The following is a 19,862-nucleotide window of genomic DNA, read 5'->3' as shown; positions in this document are numbered from 1 at the left end:
TTCGAACGGGGAAAGTTGCTTTCAACCGGCAGCAACCCGCAGCTAGTGGGTGACGTAGAATTTTAGGGAGCAACAGCTGCGGCTACATTCTCGGCGCTGGTGCGGGCGGCGGCGTTTGAACGTTAATACATGCTGTTGATTCTCCCCAATCATCTGATAACGGTGCTACGACCGCTGTCAGCGGACTCGCAACTTGTGAAAGAGATATCCCTGGTGGCGAATGAAATAACCGCTGTGGTAACCGTTGTGAAAAAGAGGTCGGCGGTGGCGAAGAGGAGCACCGGAGGAGTGTCTTGCAAATCTGGTTTACAGCAATGAAAAGGGGGGGGGGCAGAGGGGGGCGCGCGTGAGACATATACTGCTTTGCAGTAAAAAGCGAGCGGGAATTTTTAAACTGAACCTGTTATGCGGTTAATTTAGTTCAATCTTCGACATTCGGAGAGCGCGCGCGATTTTTTTTACGTTCTGTATCAAGGCGGCTTTGGTAGAAGAACCCTGTTATTACCATAAATCCATAAGGGATGGTTATCCCGCACATGTGCTGGAATAAAACTTCCAAAGAGAAAGCAATTGTTGGATCACACTATCTTCGTAAAATATGCGAAGGAGGAGTTCCAGCTGATGATTATAACCAGTTGCGTCCAGTTCGATTGACCCGCGTCCCGTTCGACCCCACGTTTTGAGCGCAGGCGGGAGTGTCTAACTGGGTGCAACTCCACGGCGAAATATTTATTACGAGTAAGAAATACCTCAACATTAAACACCATGACACCTTGGTGGCTAGGAGGAGGGCCGAAGCGGCACCGAGTAAATCGGCTTTACAGGATTGAGAAGTGAGGGGGTGAGGCATTTACTGCTTCAAAGTAATAAAAGTTTCTGTAGCTGTGAGAAAATATTTACAATAAAGCGAGTTGAAGGGTTCTTGATTGACTCTATTAAAGCAGAAAAATAACTGGTAAGGGTCCCAGGTCGCTGAACTACACTCTAAGAAAAAGGGTGGTCAAAAGTGAGTCAAAGCGACGACGACTCTTCTTGCAACTTGCTGACTCCGGTAAACGATTAAAGGTAGTCACACAACAGAGTCGTCGTTTCATCGACTCTTTTTTGACTCGTTTGCTTCCGAAAGAATCTCGCATGCATGCATACTTTGCGGCATACATATTATATGCATGTTTTAGAGCTTTGACGTACATTCCGGGTTATACGTGTATAAGATATGCATACAGTTATTTCGTTATTCCACTGTTATCATTTCATTTTTATGTTCACGTATCTTTTTTTTTATATTTGATGGATGATTCTATAAATGGTCTTCATTTACGTTATTATCACGATTACACCTGTTAACTCCGCGAACTCGTATTTTTTGTGCGAAAGCAGGGCATTACGCAGTTGGTTCGCTTTCACGATTTTTTATTCGTGTTTTCTATGTTTTCGAGACTTTTTGAAAGCGAAGCCTCAGTGCCCTAACTGATGCCGTTGTATGCCAATTCGCCCTGCAGGAAAGCCAACTTTCTGTGAAGATGATGATGAATGATCTTGGTTGAAGTGAAAGTAAAAAGCGCTTCACGTCGACGGAATCAAACGTCGAGTATCTCGCGTTGTGAAGCCGGCGTCTATCTTATTGCCAAATTTCGGCATACACTGTTAAAAAATTCCGTATTGTTACGAACAAAGCCTACGTGAAAAAAACGTAAGCTGCTTCGTATTTGAGAAAACGTAGGAAGTGTCCATAAGCAAACGTAAACAGCTTCCGTATTTTAGAAAACGAAAACAATTTCCGTAATACAACAAAAAGAGTGAGGAAAACAAAATTGAATCTGGCTTAATGGAGATATTAGCAGAACGTAATTGCGTCACCTGCAGTCGTGATGGAGACCTCCTAAATGTATTGTCACGTAGCCAAAAACGACTCGGTTGTCTTGAAGGCAAAACGGTTTATTGGAGCGAACTTGTGCTCCCCTAACAACTCGATGAATACACAAGCGGTGAAGCTGCAGTCAACAAAGTGACGTCGTGACGTCGCAGGAGAGTGTCACCGAATCAAATGCCGCGGCGTCTGCTCTGCGGCATTTATCTTATGGCGCAAGCGTTGCTGGAACCGTCGAATTACATGGAGAACACTGTAGCTCAAAGAAGACTATTGTAGGCTAGTGACGTCAGGGCGAAAAATTCTCCCTATCAATATTTATTTGTTCAGCTTACTACATTCACTCAGAGGGCATTGTTGTAGGAGATACATAAAAAGTGTCCAGCGCAGAAACGGGATCACGAATCTCGTAATATACGAAAATAAAAATCAACAGAGGCGTCTTTCAAAAGTTTGAAGCAAAGAACCTTGTACAACATCAAACGACCACAGAGCCGGAGTCAAACAAAATAAATAAAAGAGAGAAAAGTAAACAAGACGAAAGGCGAGATTTAAAAAAACATGGACATTCTATAAAACGAGTCACAGCGGTCATCGCACATTGCAGTGGGCAGCATCACGCAGCAGCAATAATGAATAAAAAAACAAAAACAAATAATTGACAGCAACAAGATCACGGCAATTCAAGAAACACCTGTTTCAATGTCGCCACGCAGATAACACCTTAGAGCTGTGTCAAATCTAACGCCAGATGCGCAAACGATTCGGGAAGCTTATTCCAATCGCCAATTGTGCGTGGAAAAAAAGATGTTTTAAAAAGGAAGGTGCGGCAATGAATTTCTCTGATCAAATAGGATAACCCGCGCGGCATAAGAAAGAGTGGAACACGCGCTTATCTTGGGATGCAGATAACACAAACGGGTACAGCCGATCGTTAAAAACAAAACATAAATAAACATATCCACTGCATGGTTCGCGGCAGTATCTTTTGTCTACAACGCGCCGCAGAAACAAAATTCAAGCGTGACCTGCAATCGCGGTGGCGCTAGTTACCGCACTTCATCACTGGTTGCTCTCAAGGACTCGTCGTGCGCACGGCACCGCATTCGTCCATCGCGCGTGGTATGTGTTGTTTTTCCTGTGGCGGTTGTGGCATGGGGTTTGAGCGCGATAAGTCTCTGTTCGCGCTGTGTTTGCGGTGTTTTCTTGATATCTTTCGCACGTTCGCAGTTATCGCTCGGTCGACAGATAGCGTGACAGCAGGTAAGCGTCATTTCATTGCTTGCTTTGAAGTACGGCGTCGCGGGGCGCATTGAACCAACGCCTTGGTTGAACCTGGCTTTGCTCTCCCCTAATTCAGAGCCGTGTTTCGACGCACGGAGACTGACACGTCGCTGCGAGACACCCGTCGTGCTTTTAGAGAAGGTGAGCGCGCTTTTTTTCTTTCCTTGAAGTGTTAAAGACTTTCTCCTCGAGGCTTGTCGTGGTGCAAGCGCGACATTTACGAGCTTCGCACGCTCACACGAGTTATCGGCGTCGTGGCTTAGCTGGGCGAATGAAATATGAAATGACTTGACAAGCTGTACTGTAAACACGCTTATGGGGCTTAGTTCAACTGGCACGGGAGAGCATGTCATATTGGTTGGCGGTTCTAAACAGCCGTAGGTTGTAATTGGCGTCCATTTCAAACCTACGCTGGCCATAACTGTCGCGTAGTTTTCTGGTGTAGTTCCGCAGTCGAGTAAAATTGTTCGAGCCCCACATTCATGTTCAGTTCTCATTACAGTGTAAAGTCCTTTGAGAAGCACGCTTACGAGCATGCGGCGAGTATTTGCTGTTGCTTCTTCAGTTTTAGCATATCGTTACCGTGTTTGCATTAGCGTGTTACCGGAAGCCGTGGCGACGGGGAAGCCTGTGCCGGTAATTTACCGTTCGCGGTAACTCTCGCGCTGCGCACTCGACTCCCACAAACACGGTAAACGGTAACGTAAACACGGTAACGATATGCTACAACTGCCTAATAAGTTTTACTCGCACATCTTTTGCGGCAGTCAAGCTGCCGGTTCTGATTTTACGAATCTCTTTCAATCGTCGAAGGCGTAGCTCACTATCAGAACCAGCGCAACACATTTCTGTGTTAACCAAGGTACAGGTGCGCCAAAAATGTAACTATGCAGCTAAATGTCTCCCAGGTGTCAAAAGTGCTCACGTACTGAACATGTACAGAACAACAGAACATATACAGGCTGCAGTGCTTTTTACATTTAAATAATAATGTCATGGGCAGATAGCAATGCAGGATGAAAAGCTGCAGCTGGTGTAGAGAAACCTTTCCTGCGTGTCTCGCTTGCTTTGAACATTTTGCATTTCACAGCAGTGGACTTAGGGTTATGCCTTGTCCCACTAGCTTGCGCGGTGTGGTTTTCAGGAAATACAAAGCCTTCAAAACCCACATTTTCAGACACAAAAAAAAAATCAGGATGGACGAACAAACAATGTTGCATTTTTGTATTCTCTGCCGTCATGTGGGAGCCACGAATCAAGACGTATGAAGCCCATCCCACACATTGTGGACCACTTCAAGAACAGGATAGTCTGTTGTGCATTCTTTCATAGGCTGTGTCAGCGTGCTGAAGTCAGCTGGCTCATTTATGACCCACAAAGAAGCAAAGGATACATCAGTGCACTTTGACGACCTAAACAACAATTTTTAAATGGAACCAGTAACTGCCCCAGAGCAATTACAGGGCCCCTGCCCATATGACAGCGAATTTTGCACTTTGACTACAGCTGCAGAGCCAGCAACGAATGCTGTAATGGCTGTCCAGAGGTATTTTATTTAATATTTGCGCAGGAAAAGTACTGAGAACAAGAACAAAATAAACCGCAACCCATAGGTGTATGTTGGTGGCACAAGGTGGGGTTTACTTTGTTCTCTTACCTCCTGCCAACTTTGCATCTCTTGGCTCCCATACTGCCGTTTCAGCTTAGGCTGTCCGTGACGGTAGATTATCAGATCTAATTTTCAAAGGAACTGTGTGAACAATGACTGTTAAAAAAGAATCGTGTGAAATGTCTCTGGGTGTTCAAAATTAATTGGAAGCCCTGCACAAAAGCACACCACATAGCACAGGTGTAGCTTTGATAAGTTAAACCCCATACTTTTTTAAATGCACAGCATTTCTTTAACTCGCACTGTCACCCGTCGTCCCTCGGCGTTGTCCGCAGCCAGCCTCCCCCTACACTATTAAAAAAAATAATAGTTACGGGCGCCTGGTTTCGATCCCAGGACCCTGTGGGCGGAACGCAAGGTACATGATGCTCTTCCCATTGCTCCACAAAACACACAGAATCAAAGGCTACGAACGCACCTTATATCCTTGACTCATTCAAACTACGTCAAGAAGCTGCTGATACAACACATTCACTACCTGTGGGCGGAACGCGAGGTACATGGTGCTCTTCCCACTGCCCCACAAAATCGACACAGAATCAAAGGCTACGAACACGCCTTATATCCTTGACTCATTCAAGCTACGTCGTCAGCGGCGTGGGTTGGCGACTCAGCGGCGTGATAGCTGCGTGGTGTACACGTGATACCACCAACCCCCCAAACACAAACGTTAACGCAATACACCCACCCCCTATGCGACGCATTTACTCGAGTCCCCTCGCGGGGAGATGGGCGCATTTTTTTGTTTTTTTTTACATTTCTAAGAGTTGTTTTGGGGACTTCCTTAAATAGTGAATTGCGGTCACGTTTCCTTCAAGCCACTCAGAATAGTTTGTCGACCTGCCAGTAGCTCAGAGACAAAGGCGTCTGCTCCTGCTTTGCACAAGGTCACAGGTTTGATATTTGGCTGTAACACGTGTTTCTGATGGTGAAGTAATAAAAGGATTGTGTACATGCTATGTGCATGTTAAAAAAACTCCAGGTGGGCCAATCGAAGGCCAACTGTATTCAAATTTCGCATCGGCAAAATTTATTTTGGACGTACAGTGCGTATCACCGAACCAATTGCGACATTACTCGTAGCCCTGTGAAATTCTTTGATAATCAGGTGGAAATGTTTAAAAAATAGAAAATAAACTTCATCGCAGACAACGTGAGACCTGCCAGCGGATCGTGCAAACAGTGATGAAGCAGAAGTGACATTGCAGCCAACCAGGCGATTGGTCCTCCAGCCAGCCAGGGGAACCAGTCAAGCTCTGCTGGGTGGGCTTTTCCTGGACCTGATGCAGACATGAAGCTGTTGTGCGCATGTTTGCTCTGGCTTGCTGTCTGCGACGTCACTTCAGCCTGGTTGTAATGTCTGCACGCTTCTCAATTTCGGTTTCAGAGTCGCTGATTTTTGATGGTCATTTGTGCCATGCATACGCGTATGTCAGCTGTCATATTTTGTATGTTGCTGTCTTTTGAGGCAGACTAAATAGAAATTAGGTTTTCAAGAGGTCACATTTTTGAGTGCACTTGGCTTTTAATCTGGAGTGTTGCCCACCTTGTAGCAAGTTGTCGAGTGTTGAGCCCAGGATTTATTTTTAAATACCTCTACTGAAACACTGGAAGGCAAGGTTTATCAGAAGTGTTTTCAATTGCTTGCAGGCAGCATCTAATAGTGGTGCCGCTGTTTTTTTGCTAGCAAGAGCCACCATACACGGGGCTGACGATCCTTAGGGAGGCAACTTGCCTGCTGCTACTCGTGTGCTGTGGACTCGACCTGGAGTAGGCTGAGCCAGCAGCTACCACAGTTGAATTTCTCCAGAGGTTAGTTACTTTTTCAGCAAGTCCAGCATTGTTTTCTTGTTTGCCGTATACTTAGGTGCTGAGTTCATTTGTTATGCCCGGAATTTTCTTGGTAAAGCTTGGACATGTAGGGCAGACACGATTTCGTAAATTTTTAACAAATTTTTTTTCTTAGGTATTGTGTCTGCCATGATATTCAATCAGCAGTAGAGCGCAGAAATTTTAGTAGTTCTGTTAGGTTTTGTATGAAAACTATGAACCAGATAAACAAAGAACATAGAATAACCTGGATTGTTTAATAAGAAACCTGTTGTCCTCCTGAGCAAAATATTATGGGGTTCTCGAGTGCCGTGGGTATATTTAAATAAGTTATTCATATTTATCATCATCATCAGCCTATGTACGCCCTCTGCAGGGCAAAGGCCTCCGCCATAGATCTCCAAAAACCCGGTCCTGTGCTAACTGCGACCAATTTATCCCCGCATACTTCTTGATCTCATCTGCCCATCTAATTTTCTGCTGCCCCTGCCACGCTTCCCTGCTCTAGGGATCCCACTGTGTTACATTTAATGACAGATTGTTATCTCACCTTCAGACGTACAGTGTTCATATTATCCCATTTAAAATGGGACCTAAAATGGGATCCGTGTGGCACATATCACAGGCTTGGCTCAAGGCATAAGAACTCAGATTTAAAAAAAAAAGAAGAGGATCCAGTAGCGTATAGGGTGTATGCACTGGCCCCTAAAACGCACGGCGGGGCTACACTCGCAAGGAGGCTGACTTTATTTTTACAGTGAAATGCTGCCACACAGACAGCGCATTTTCCGACGCAAAACATGGTATAATGCTTGGTGTTCGCAAAAACAACTGTGTGTGGCGCTTTTTTTTTTGTTCATTCGTCGGTTTACAAATGCCTTGTCGTAACGAGTAGCTGGCTTTTTCTTTTGCTTCGGGATGCCAGACTGCATGTTCATGCTTCTAGAACCGCGGGCCTGAAACAGGCCGCATGATAGAAAACAAACGCCAGGTTTTCGACTGTTTCAAAGCAAAGAATAGGGTACCGTTCGAAGACGGTATGGCCGCATGCAACGAATTCACAAAGAAGGCATTGATGATGGGGTGAATCAATACCAAGTCTTCTGGGCACATTTAATTGCAGGTGAGGACGATGCAACGTTGACACTGTTATCTCGCACCGCGCCACATGCTTGAAACCTTAATTAGTGCGTGAAACTTTCACTATTTAGTTCATGCAGTGTACCGTATGGATTATGCGCACCCATTCGGGCATTCAGCATCACCCTGGGCTATTTGAGTGTTTTGAAGTGAATGTGCTATACAAGGCCACTGGTAAATCTGGGCTTCCAACCATTTCCTTTCAACTGTTTCCTAATGACCAAGCCTGTTCTGGGAGCTTGTTCTGTTCATGTGCATCAAAAAAAAAAACACTTGGAAACAATCGGCATAGTCTTCGTCACCTCAAGTCAGTGAATTGTCCCTGCCTCACTTTATAATGCATACACACCTCACAAGCACTTAAACCCAGACCGTTTGCATAATCGCTTAACATCATTGGAAACCCAGTTTGAGGATGGTCGCGCGTTCAATGCATCAGAATACTGTCGCTAGAGCTCCTTAACGTCTCACACTCCATAAGAAGCACGCTACAGGCCTTGGGGAAATGGTAATATGAATGGCTAATTTGCACATGCCCCTACCACATACAATATTGTCACAAGCTTTGGTAGAAAAATTTTTGTAACTCCAGCCATGGTCTTTTGGAGCAAGGCAAGAAATAAGGAAACGGACGTTCGGGGATGATACTGAGCTAGCGCAGAACGACTGCACTGCTCGCGCAGCTCTCAAACCACACAAATAATATTGGCTCCACTTTGTGGCTGAGTGGCCAGTGCATACACCGTATAGAATACAGTACAGCATGAATGTAAGCAGCATGAAGAAAAAAAAATACCCGCCGCGGTGGCTCAGTGGCTAAGGCGTTGCGCTGCTGAGCACGAGGTCGCGGGCTCGATTCCCGGCCGCGGCGGCCGCTTTTCTGATGGAGGCGAAAAGCAAAAACGCCCGTGTGTACGAGATTTCGGCGCACGATAAAGATCTCCAGGTGGTCGAAATTAATCCGGAGCCCTCCACTACGGCGCGCCTCATCGCCTGCGTTGCGTCGGCGCGTTAAACCCCACAATCAATCAATCAATCAAATCAAGCATGAAGAAAATCAATCGTGCCTGCCCTCTTTTCCAGGCAGCTGTTCAAGGTCAACCCGCCACGGGCAGCAAGTAAACAGGCAGCGAAAGGATGCGCACTAGCGTGCACTCGGAGCTGGTGCAAAGGCTGCGGACCAGTGAATCAAGCTGACGGCAGGTATTTTACTTCTTTTATATGACGCTTCTTTTGGCAGCCATTCTTAAATTCACACTTTTTCAAAGCTTATAAGCTATTTGTCAGGCTAAATATTGCAATTTAAATGAATTTTCAGTGTATAACACTTGAAGGTTTGAACAAGCGCTTACAGAAGAAGACAAGCCTTCTGGGTCTTTTTTTTTTGTTGTTGTCCTTTGACATACGTCAGTTTCTCATATTAGGCCATATTCTTTTATGGCACTATAAGACAATTTTAGGAGGAGAGGATAAGCATGTGTATCTGTTAGACGTCTGTATAAAGACGTGATGCCATCAGCACTTTCAGACTTTGAAAAGGCACTGTCTGCACTGTTGTTCACAAAGCTCAGCATTTCAGAAGCTGCAGACTTAAAAAAAAGCAATTCAATGTTGGAGAAATAGTGAGTTGTGCCTCTATTTTGGTAAGCATGGGGCCAAACCATTTATACCCAAGATATATCAACTTCGAATAACCATAAACAAAATTTTTCATTGGGAAATAGGGCTTGACATAGTGGTTACAAAAGGCAAATCACCCCTCTTGTTTAGCTAGCCAGTCATCTTGTTTATTTTTTGTGTTCGGTGTTATAGCGTTCTGCAGCAATGAACCAACAGGCTCAAGCAGTGAATTTATCAAAACTGGGAAGCATATTACCTAAACATATGATCTTGCCAGTATGACTAAAATTTTAGAAGTTCTCATTAATGCGTCAAACTACATTTCGCATCCTAGTTATGCCCGTGATGCTTAAAGGTTATACCACGCAAGAAATGCTGCGTTGGGTGCTAACTCTGACTGTGCACAGTCCGCTTTACGCACATTGGGAACATTCAACCACCTCAGGAGCTGTACACCAGGGCCGGCTGCCGTACCTGCTTATTTCAATGCTTTTTATTCTCTTCGCATTGAGCTGTCTAGCCTCATTAATGTAGCCTTCCTAAGATTACAAGCTTTCTTGTGCACATAGTGGGCATAAAAAACGAGTGTAACACAATTTTGTGGCCCTTGTTGACATTGCAAGTTAAGGGGCCTTTGATTTTACAACCAAATCCAGGTAACACACAATTTACAGAGCATGAAGGCAAAGCACCGCTGAAGAGGACGTCGGGCCAAATAGAATCGTAGAACCTCACTTTCAGCACCGGCACACCATGACCATGGGGCTGTATTTAACGTGTCTTCTAGCTAGACCGAATACCGGTATTTGTTTAACAGACCTTAAGACGCACCAACAACCTTTTCATTCTGGCTCTGCTGCCAGGCAGGCTGCCAGCAACTGGTTACAGCAAGTCCAAAAATCAAATAGAATAGGTTGTTTTTAGAAAAACAAGCTCATAGTGTAAGTATTGGGTATGATGATATATCATCATTTGCTCTTGTTGGGAAGTTTGATGTGGGTTCATACGTGCGCACAAAACGTCTTTTAAAGGAAAGGGGCAGAAAATGTTTCAGGCTGACCACGCTGCGAGCACTTGGCTACCAGTGAGGGAGCAACAAAAATGAAAACAGAAGTGAAGAAAAGGGGGTGCTTCGGCCACTGCAGATTAGTCACGCGAGCGTGCGCCTGTTACCGTGACATCAGTGTGAAAGGCGTGGGTGACGGGTGGGTGCAGGAGGCACTGCAGGGCCACGATATTTCGTGCTCAGGTTCCCTGAAAGCCAAGCATTTTTGGGGCATGCCTTACTGCCAGTTCAGGTTCACCGTGGTGGCCGCTGGGGGACCGGTACTGGAAAAAGGTCCATTAGGTTACGGCGCACACTGCACGCCTGCGAGGTGCGCTGGGTAATTTTTACCTGATTTTTGCCAAAAGCGAGGTGGCTAAAGATAGCAACGTTATTTAAATTATGATCGGGGTGAGCATGTGCTTTGGAGTGTGAAATGGTGCAACGACTGCCACATCGCTTTGTACAACATTAGCTGTGGCTCGATCGGGTATTGCACAAATAATAATTGCAGCATTCAAATACGATTGTAATGTTTTTCAATTTAAAAACTTTTTACTACATTTTACGCTGTCTATGCATACAGACTCAATGGAATCTAAGAAGTTTGCAAGAACGGAGTGCAGTTCGTAGGTTGCGGTACTCTGTTAAAAATCGTTTCTGTAATGCAGTGGTTCTCAAATAGGGGTCCTTGGACCCCCTGGGGTCCGCGAGGGAATTTTAGGGGTCTGCAAAGCTCTCCCTGATGCTCTCCAAGAACCTTCCCACCCCATTCACTCTTTCTGCTAAACCTTGCTGGAAGTGTGAAAAGGTGGCTTTGCTCCATGACCTGTACGTTAAATTTCTTCATGAAACCCGTTTTAATGTTGGGTGGGTTTAGATAAGGACAGCCCAAGCGGTGCCATGTCCATTTTTTTGTTGAAATGAAACTTTAATATTGAGTAGAACATTGTATTTTCACCATGGAACTGGCATTAGTTTAGTGAGAAGCACCATCGTTGATTTAATAAAAAAATATTTAGAACGCAATCGGCCGTGCTAGTTTCCACATTGCTTGGTGTGCCAACTTTGGGGACCCCTAACACGAAGTGAAATTTTTTTCAAAATTTTCCTATTAAACAAATATTTGCAAACTTCTTCTGGATTCGCGAAAATTGAATTTGCAATATTTATATTTTTTGAGAAAATATTTCTCAAACTTAGTAGCGAGAGCAATGTCGTTCAAAAGTGACACTTCTAAAAAAAAATTTTTTACACATCGCCCTAAAGGCTAAGCAGTCTAGTTTTTTAGACGTGTTTATGAGGGGCTGCTGAACACCTCATACCCTTCTCAATGCTCTACAAAGAACATTTATCAAAATAACGCTTTGTGAAATGCGACCAAAAATGAAAATTTGGAAAAAGGTCCACCTTTTGACGTCATTTAAAAAAATAATGCTTCTCAATTTTCGCGATATTTACACAAAATGGCACTCAATTCCTGAGTATTTAGAAAGCTAAACATTTGTTGCATTATTTTTGTTCTAACTGAGAAAAATGAGGTCACATTCAACACATTTTTTAATGTCCAATCAACGGTTGAGTAGCAGTTCGCAGTGAAAAAAAACAAATAATTATGGCTGTTTTTTGCAGTTTAGAAAAAGAAAGCGACTGATATAAAGAAAACTGATCGTAGTATTCATATTTACCCTATGTTCAACTTGTTATTTGCGGTAGACATTAAAATAATTGTGAGGTTTTTGAGCTTGTTTCTTCCATCAGACTAAGGCTACCATTTTATTTCGTTATCGCATTGCCCTAGCTGTGTCATAAACCCATATGTTTCATATTTCTGACGCTGCTTAATCGCACTTTATTGGTAATTTACCCCATTTATAAGCAAGTAACCTCACTGCTGTCACTGAGAATATTTGACATGCGATCGTCATAGTCAAATGTGTATTTCTGTTCTACCTGGTACATGCGAAATGCTAACTGCAAAACAACTTCGTCTTCCCAACTGTCCGTCTTTCAGCCTCCCGGGGATAATAAATAGATGTGCTTTTTGAACATTTTGTTTTTAGCTGTTGGAAAGATAAACTTTTATCCCACTACAAAATCGGCCATGCTTTACTGTGAACACTTCAATGTTAAGGGGAAGGTGCAGCGTTCTAGTTCGAAGGCCCTTCAAAGTGTCGACAAGCAGAGGTGAAAACCGTCGCTGCCCCTCCAAGTCCGAGTGCGATGTTGGGTACCTTCATTTTATTTCGTTTGAGTTTGCTATTTCCGGGAGGATACGGGATGCCGAGTACCGGCGGAACATTTTTGCTTTTCTCTTCTTTGTTCTCAAATGTGGCAATATTGGCATCGTCAAGATATAGCACGACGAAATTCACTTTTTCAGGATGCTGTCCACGAACTGTTTCGTACTTTGTGCGGCTTCGGTTGAAGGTCAACGCAATATATGCACAGCAGCTGCTTCACAAGGCTTTCCATGCCGTTGTACGCACTTTTGTCATGTCCGGTTCCAGAGAAAAGCCACTTTGTCACACTAGTGACCCTACATTCACTTCTGTGCACCTCGAGGAACTGATGCCTAAATAGGGTGGCACCACCGTTATTTATACACATTATTAAAGCGCATATTGATGCATGCTCTTCAAGAAGTCGCTTGATTTCGACCAACCCCAAGCATGCATGAGCCGAATCAAGGCTGTGCTTCCTCAAAGAGTCGTAGTCTTTCTCGACATCGCAACGCACGTGAACACACTTTTTTGCCTCTGGTCAATGGTATCTTCTATCTTCGTCGGGAAGTAATTCCTACAGCACAAGCAAAGCTTCTGACCACTGTTTGTCGGATCTTTGAAGATCTCTGTAACTAGAAAGCTGCACCTTCCCCTTAACCTTGAAGTGTCCAAAGTAAAGGTTGGCAGATTTTGTAGTGGGATAAAAGTTTATCTTTCCAACAGCTAAAAACAAAATGTTCAAAAAGCACATCTATTTATTATCCCCGGGAGGCTGAAAGACGGACAGTTGGGAAGACGAAGTTGTTTTGCAGTTAGCACTTCGCATGTACCAGGTAGAACAGAAATACACATTTGACTATGACGATCGCATGTCAAATATTCTCAGTGACAGCAGTGAGGTTACTTGCTTATAAATGGGGTAAATTACCAATAAAGTGCGATTAAGCAGCGTCAGAAATATGAAACATATGGGTTTATGACACAGCTAGGGCAATGCGATAACGAAATAAAATGGTAGCCTTAGTCTGATGGAAGAAACAAGCTCAAAAACCTCACAATTATTTTAATGTCTACCGCAACTAACAAGTTGAACATAGGGTAAATATGAATACTACGATCAGTTTTCTTTATATCAGTCGCTTTCTTTTTCTAAACTGCAAAAAACAGCCATAATTATTTGTCTTTTTTCACTGCGAACTGCTACTCAACCGTTGATTGGACATTAAAAAATGTGTTGAATGTGACCTCATTTTTCTCAGTTAGAACAAAAATAATGCAACAAATGTTTAGCTTTCTAGAATACTCAGGAATTGAGTGCCATTTTGTGTAAATATAGCGAAAACCTGTCGCGGTGGCTCAGTGGCTAAGGCATTGCGCTGCTGAGCACGAGGTCGCGGGTTCGATACCTGGCCGCGGCGGCCGCTTTTCTGATGGAGGCGAAAAGCAAAAACGCCCGTGTGTACGAGATTTCGGCGCACGATAAAGATCCCCAGGTGGTCAAAATTAATCCGGAGCCCTCCACTACGGCGCGCCTTATCGTCTGCGTTGCGTCGGCGCGTTAAACCCTACAATCAATCAATCAATAAATATAGCGAAAATTGAGAAACGTTTTTTTTAAATGACGTCGATAGGTGTGGACTTTTTTTTCCAAATTTTCATTTTTGATCGCATTTCATTAGGCGGTATTTTGATAAATTTTCTTTGTAAAGCATTGAGAAGGGTATGAGGTGTTCAGCAGCCCCTTGTAAACACGTCTAAAAAACTAGCCTTTAGGGCGATGCGTAAAAAAAAATTTTTTAGAAGTGCCACTTTTGAACGACATTTCTCTCGCTACTAAGTTTTCTCCAAAAAATATAAATATCGAAAATTCAATTTTCCCGAATCCAGCAGAAAAGTTTGCAAATATTTGTTTAAAAAATGAGAAAAATTTGGAAAAAATTTCGATTCGTGTTAGGGGTCCCCAAAGTTGGCACACAAAGCAATGTGGAAAGTAGCCCGGCCCGATCGCGCTCTAAATATTTTTTTAATAAATCAAAAATGGTGTTTCTCACTAAACTAATGCCAGTTCCATGGTGAAAATACAATGTTCTACACAGTATTAAAGTTTCATCTCAAACAAAAAATGGACATGGCAACACTTTGGCTGTCCTTATCTGAACACACCCTGTTGTTTTTCTGCGCGATACAAGCTATGCGAAAAAGCCAGACTCTCAAAACACCTGGCAAAACGATTCGCTGGCAACCCATTCGGTTTCGTTCGCATGGTTTGCGAGCATGTGTGGTTTCATTTGGGTGTAATCCAGTGTCCAATCCTGTGTGCAATCCAGGTTGATAAGGCTGACGGTGCCATACCGAAGAAATATAAATAACGATGTGCAAGTTCATATCGATGCAGACTTTCAACTGATCGTGTCGATCACTTTTATGTTTTACTGATTACCGATTTACTGATTCCTATGAGGAGTTCACCGACCCCTATGAGAGGGATCAACCACATTTTTTTTTAGCTGACGGGGCCCACATTTCAAAGGTGTTCTAAGAAATAGGCTTTTTTAATAGGGCTGTTTATTAGACAAAGGTTCAAATGAATCTAGCTCTTAGTTTTTGTTAAGTGGCTAATTGCTCTTGCGGTTTTTGTTTCCTTTTCTCTTCTTTAGGTGATGCCAGGGAACACGGCAGAGGGTGAACATGGCAGTTTGTGTGAAAATAAATTGCAACGCGTTGTAAAAGACATCAAGCGCCCGCGTGGCTTACCGATTAAAGAAGGTCGCGGGGAGGTTTGATGTCAAGGTAGTGTTCTCGGCACCAAACAAATTGTCCTGTTTGTGTGGGGCTATTGCAAGAAAAGTCAACCAAACGAAAGAAACTCGGGCAGACAGGTGCGGGGTCAGGTATGAAAAACAATTCGTAAAATGCGCGAAAGGCGTTGGTTACCGAATCCCGTTTGATTACGGTGGATCCTATGTAGTCCAGACGGGCAGGTGCCTGGACATCCGTCTTCGAGAACACTCGTCTTCCTTGAAGAGGACCCCATGTTCCCATCTATCTGACCATTGCAGGAAGCATGTGTGTGTGCCTCTGCTGGAAAAAACAGAAGTCCTGTTTGGGCACCCTCAGCAACGTACACCCGAGGTAGCAGTGGCTTACTTTATCTATCTTTTTGTGCTATAAGAATGTAACTTGTGTGAGCGCCCCATCCGTCGCCCTTCTTAATGAGGAATTCGCCTATCTTGAAGACAGCGTCCAGTGAAAAGGCAATAATTTTCTTGGATTCGCAATGTTCGGTGCTGATGTTATCGATCTGTTAACATTTGCGCGGATCATCGGGCAATTTGTTGCGGCGCATGTGATTGCTGATTCCTTCCCGATTGCTGTTGAAGTACGTCAGTTTTGTGTGTATGATGCGGCAGAAGGGTGCGCTGTGTCGGGATTTGTTGTTTTTGTTTTCATTATACTCGGTTGTTAGTAAGTGCTCGTCCTTTGTGGTTCTTCTCTTCCCGCGTTTTTCTGTGCCTTTATTTAGCAAATAAATACATTGTCCAGTGCCAGCAAATCAAGTGGTGAGCGTTGCAACATATAGTTTCTGAGTAAATTTCTGTGTTCTAAAGTGAACAAAATATTCTCAGAAAACTATAACAATCATCAATTAGGAATTTCTTAACACCGTTTTTCTTTTTAATGTTCATTTGCATTGGGTATGAGTGGTAAAAGTGGCCGTTTCATTAAGCCGAACCAAGCTGTAAGCATTAAATATGAATGTGTTCAAGATTACTATTTTATAAAGGAATAGTACTCCCGAACTCTTTTTTGTGTATTTTATTGCCGTGTTTTCGACTTGTGAGTTGTATTGTTCTACAATTTTTTTCACTTCATTTGTCTAAAGGGACATTTTTGAATATTTGTTCTAATGGGGTTTTAAGAAAATTTGTGTTTTCATATTCACTTATCAGCTGATCACTGTTGTAGGGTTGTGTTTTGTATATGTGAGCTCAAGTGTTGCCTGTCCCGTTGAATGTTACAAGTTTTTGTTATTTGAGACAAATGTTGTCTAAGATGATAATTTTGAATCTTGTATTTCTGTTTCTTCTAGTGTGTATATACAAAAACCCGTGATTTTTATTTCTTGGAACATTTTTTCTAGTCATTGAGCCAATGCATTATTTAAAAGGTTGTAGGCTTTATTTCAATAAAATAGTTCTTTTGGTACTTTGCATTGATGTTTCTTGCATGTATGCATACCCTTTCGACTCTCAAGGGATCCTGTTTGGTCGATTTGCAAAATAGTCGACTGGACTTTTTCTTTGCAGATTTTGAGTCTCGGTGACTGTGCTGCAGAGTCCTGCATGCTATATCTCTGGGGTCACGCGACTCCCTTTCAGCAGGTCAGGGCAACTTGGCTGGGGTCATGTAGTAGCCAAAGTAGCCAAGCGGGCTCTTTCTAGCCAAACGGAGAGTATGTGTGACTACTTTTACTGGTCGCAAACTAGTCATGACGACTCTCTTCGTTTGAAAATTAGGAGTCGAGGTGACTTCTTTTACAGAGTCCTGCATACCCTTTTCTGACTCGGTCTAACAGAGTCACAAGACTCTTTTCCGAACAGAGTCAGGACGACTCTTATTACTGGGTCATAACGTAGTCAAGCGGACTCTTTTTGTTTGCTATATCGGAGTCGCCGTGACTAATCTTCAGGAGTCCTGAACACTCACTCTTGACTCTTCGTCACGACTCCCTCCCTAAGAGTCCCAGGACTCTGTTTGAAAGAGAGTCTGGTGACCCTCCCCATAAGAGTCCAAAGGTAGTCGATTCTGTAGCAAGCCAATGACTCTGTAAAATGAGTCACTAGTGACTACCATTTTTCTTAGAGTGTATACTGAAGTTTACGTATATCAAGCGTTTTATGTAAATACAGTAGTAAGAAGAGTGGCGCTAGCGAAAAATTTCGACGCAGGAAACCCGGCTCGGGGTTAGTATTGTAATGATATATTTAGAATTCTTGTGCCTTAAGGCATCTCTAATAATGCGAAAACCTACGTATTTTCAGGAAAGAACTGAATCTAATACAGTTGAATTATGAAAATATTCGGCAGGTTTTAATGACTAGCAGTGTAAGAATTGCCGAAATATTTGCACCTATTAGGGTTAAGGTTTGTGAGTAAGTTGTTACACCAGGGTAAGACGTTGTTGAGGCGGCACTGTAGTAAAGAAGAGTCATTGGATTTGGTTATGTTGTGATTGATATTATTTTGTCGTTTGTTTATTTTGTTGCTTTTAATTTTATAGATTTTGTTATTCTGCGACAGCTTTGGTCTCGTCTGGGTCTTATGTTGGGTTGTGGTTGATGGGGTACGGGTGGGTTTTGCTTGATTGGGGATGTTATTTGGTTTGTGTAAGGGTAGTTTTGGAGTTTGAGTTTAAGTTTGGATTATGCTGACTGGAGGCAAGCCTCGCGGCATTCGTAATCTTTTTACGGGTGGAAGGGGGGGGGTTGAGGATCCGGGTAGTTTTGTTTGATAGAAGTGTTACTGACCCAGCGTAAACGCAGTGTTCTGGAGGCGTAGCCTACTCGTACGCCTCCTTTGTGCAGTGCGGAACAAAGGAGGCGTACGAGTAGGCTACGGCGGGTACTAAACAAAAGGTACGTGATTTGAGCTTTACTTTCTCAAACGGTCCGCGGGCACACGGTGATACAAAGGCTCTGCGCTAGTTCGAAAAATTATGCCTACAAACTGGCGTTCAATTACGAGAATTTACGAAATGCTCTTATATTTATTTTGCTGCAATCGCTAGCTCAATCTGTATTTGAAAAAGTATAGATAACGTCATGCAGTAGAGGCACCAACGGGGCGACGACGTTTCAAAAAATGTACAGTCGGTAAAACATTCGTCTATAACAGCGAGTTAAATTTCGACTTGTTATATATGAAAAGTGCCGAAACATGCCCTTTACAAACATGTTGGAGGAAAGAGGGAGGGGTGGGGGGGGGGCATAGACTTGTTTCGTCGAATTCTAGATCAGACGAGGAAGTATGGCACTGAAAGTACGAAAGTTGCTTTATATTGAAGCGTTTTCCTGAAGGCGCTGGGCTTACCATTGCGGCGAAAATTCGATGACAGCTGTCTATAAAAGCCCTTATGGAGGCGTATATTGCGATTCCAGGCTATATTATCGCTTCCTTTTCCGTGTGTGGAACTTTATTTTTGCCAACAGTGCCTGGCATGCCTGTAGCCCTGGCTATATACACCCGTTTGTGAATGCGCCGGCGCCCAGTTGCCGCTCGCGGGGCCGCGTGTATCAAGTGACGTCACGAGGTTTTGACGACTGCTCTCAGCGTCACTTATTTTGGATACTACCGGATTATGTCACGCTGATGTCCATTTCCTGAGTGCCGCTCTGCATGCTATTTCATAGGCGCGATAATTGAGATCCAATTTTAAAGTATGTTCTTCGCGTCGTACGCCGCTCGTATTTTAGTAAGAGTATTCTGTTGATAAAAGGAAGCGAACCGTGCAATAATATGAACGCTGAAGATTGGTGTCAGTATTTATTTAAGAAAAAAAACGCTTTTCCCTGACTTAGAATACCTGATATGCCGCACCCCAAAATTTTAGGCCCCCAAAGTTCCTTCTCTATGAACCTCGTGCACTACGGTATTACGTGGCCTAGGTATTTCCTAAATTCAAATTACCCTTCATATAATCAAGTAATTCACAGGAGCAGAGGGAAGGCATGCTGTAACCTCAGACAGATTATTGGCAGACGATGACGTCACCGGCATGGAGCGCATTAATCTGACAATGATGCCTGAATCGTCAATCCTTACTTAAAAAAAAAACAGTACGCTGCTACTCGATAAATTATTTTCGCCTTCGTATTTTTATGTTATTCTTCATTCCGGCTCAACAAACGCTTTCTCCACCATTTCCCTACCCTTTACCTCGCTCATTCAGTTTTTTTAGTGAGAACGCCTGTAGGAGTTTTCCTTTGATAAGTGGGAGCGAAAAGTGCTAAGTTGGTTTTTCGCTTCGTCAGCATTTAATAACGCGCTTCGGCGTGTGCAGGCGTTCAGAGATAAGGTAGCTCGCTCATGAACTGTTTTCAAATTTCCTTCAGCAAATTCGGCCCCAGTGTGTGCATTGGCGGCTGCTGCCTTGAAAGTGTGGCTCAGGATCCGCAATTG

General features: G+C 43.5%; 1 long non-coding RNA gene across 3 annotated transcripts; it reads left to right on the top strand.

Annotated features, from left to right (window-relative positions):
• The first annotated feature begins 2,580 nt into the window (after positions 1-2,580).
• Positions 2,581-17,343, top strand: LOC144165288 (uncharacterized). Of its 3 annotated transcripts, XR_013321443.1 has the most exons (6): positions 2,581-3,133; positions 3,231-3,295; positions 5,972-6,086; positions 6,511-6,635; positions 8,877-8,996; positions 15,341-17,343. It is a non-coding gene; the product is annotated as an uncharacterized LOC144165288 (long non-coding RNA). The 3 variants fall into 3 exon arrangements; XR_013321444.1 differs by lacking the exon at positions 5,972-6,086 and having other exon boundaries at positions 2,594-3,133; XR_013321442.1 differs by lacking the exon at positions 2,581-3,133 and having other exon boundaries at positions 3,168-3,295.
• The last annotated feature ends 2,519 nt before the right edge of the window (positions 17,344-19,862 follow it).

Source organism: Haemaphysalis longicornis, unplaced genomic scaffold (assembly GCF_048455015.1).
Source record: "Haemaphysalis longicornis isolate Haplotype H1 unplaced genomic scaffold, Haemaphysalis longicornis Haplotype H1 scaffold_14, whole genome shotgun sequence".
NCBI classification, from domain to species: Eukaryota; Metazoa; Arthropoda; class Arachnida; order Ixodida; family Ixodidae; genus Haemaphysalis; species Haemaphysalis longicornis.
The sequence above is the reverse complement of the archived record's forward strand: the minus strand, read 5'-3'. Positions and strand labels throughout refer to the sequence as shown.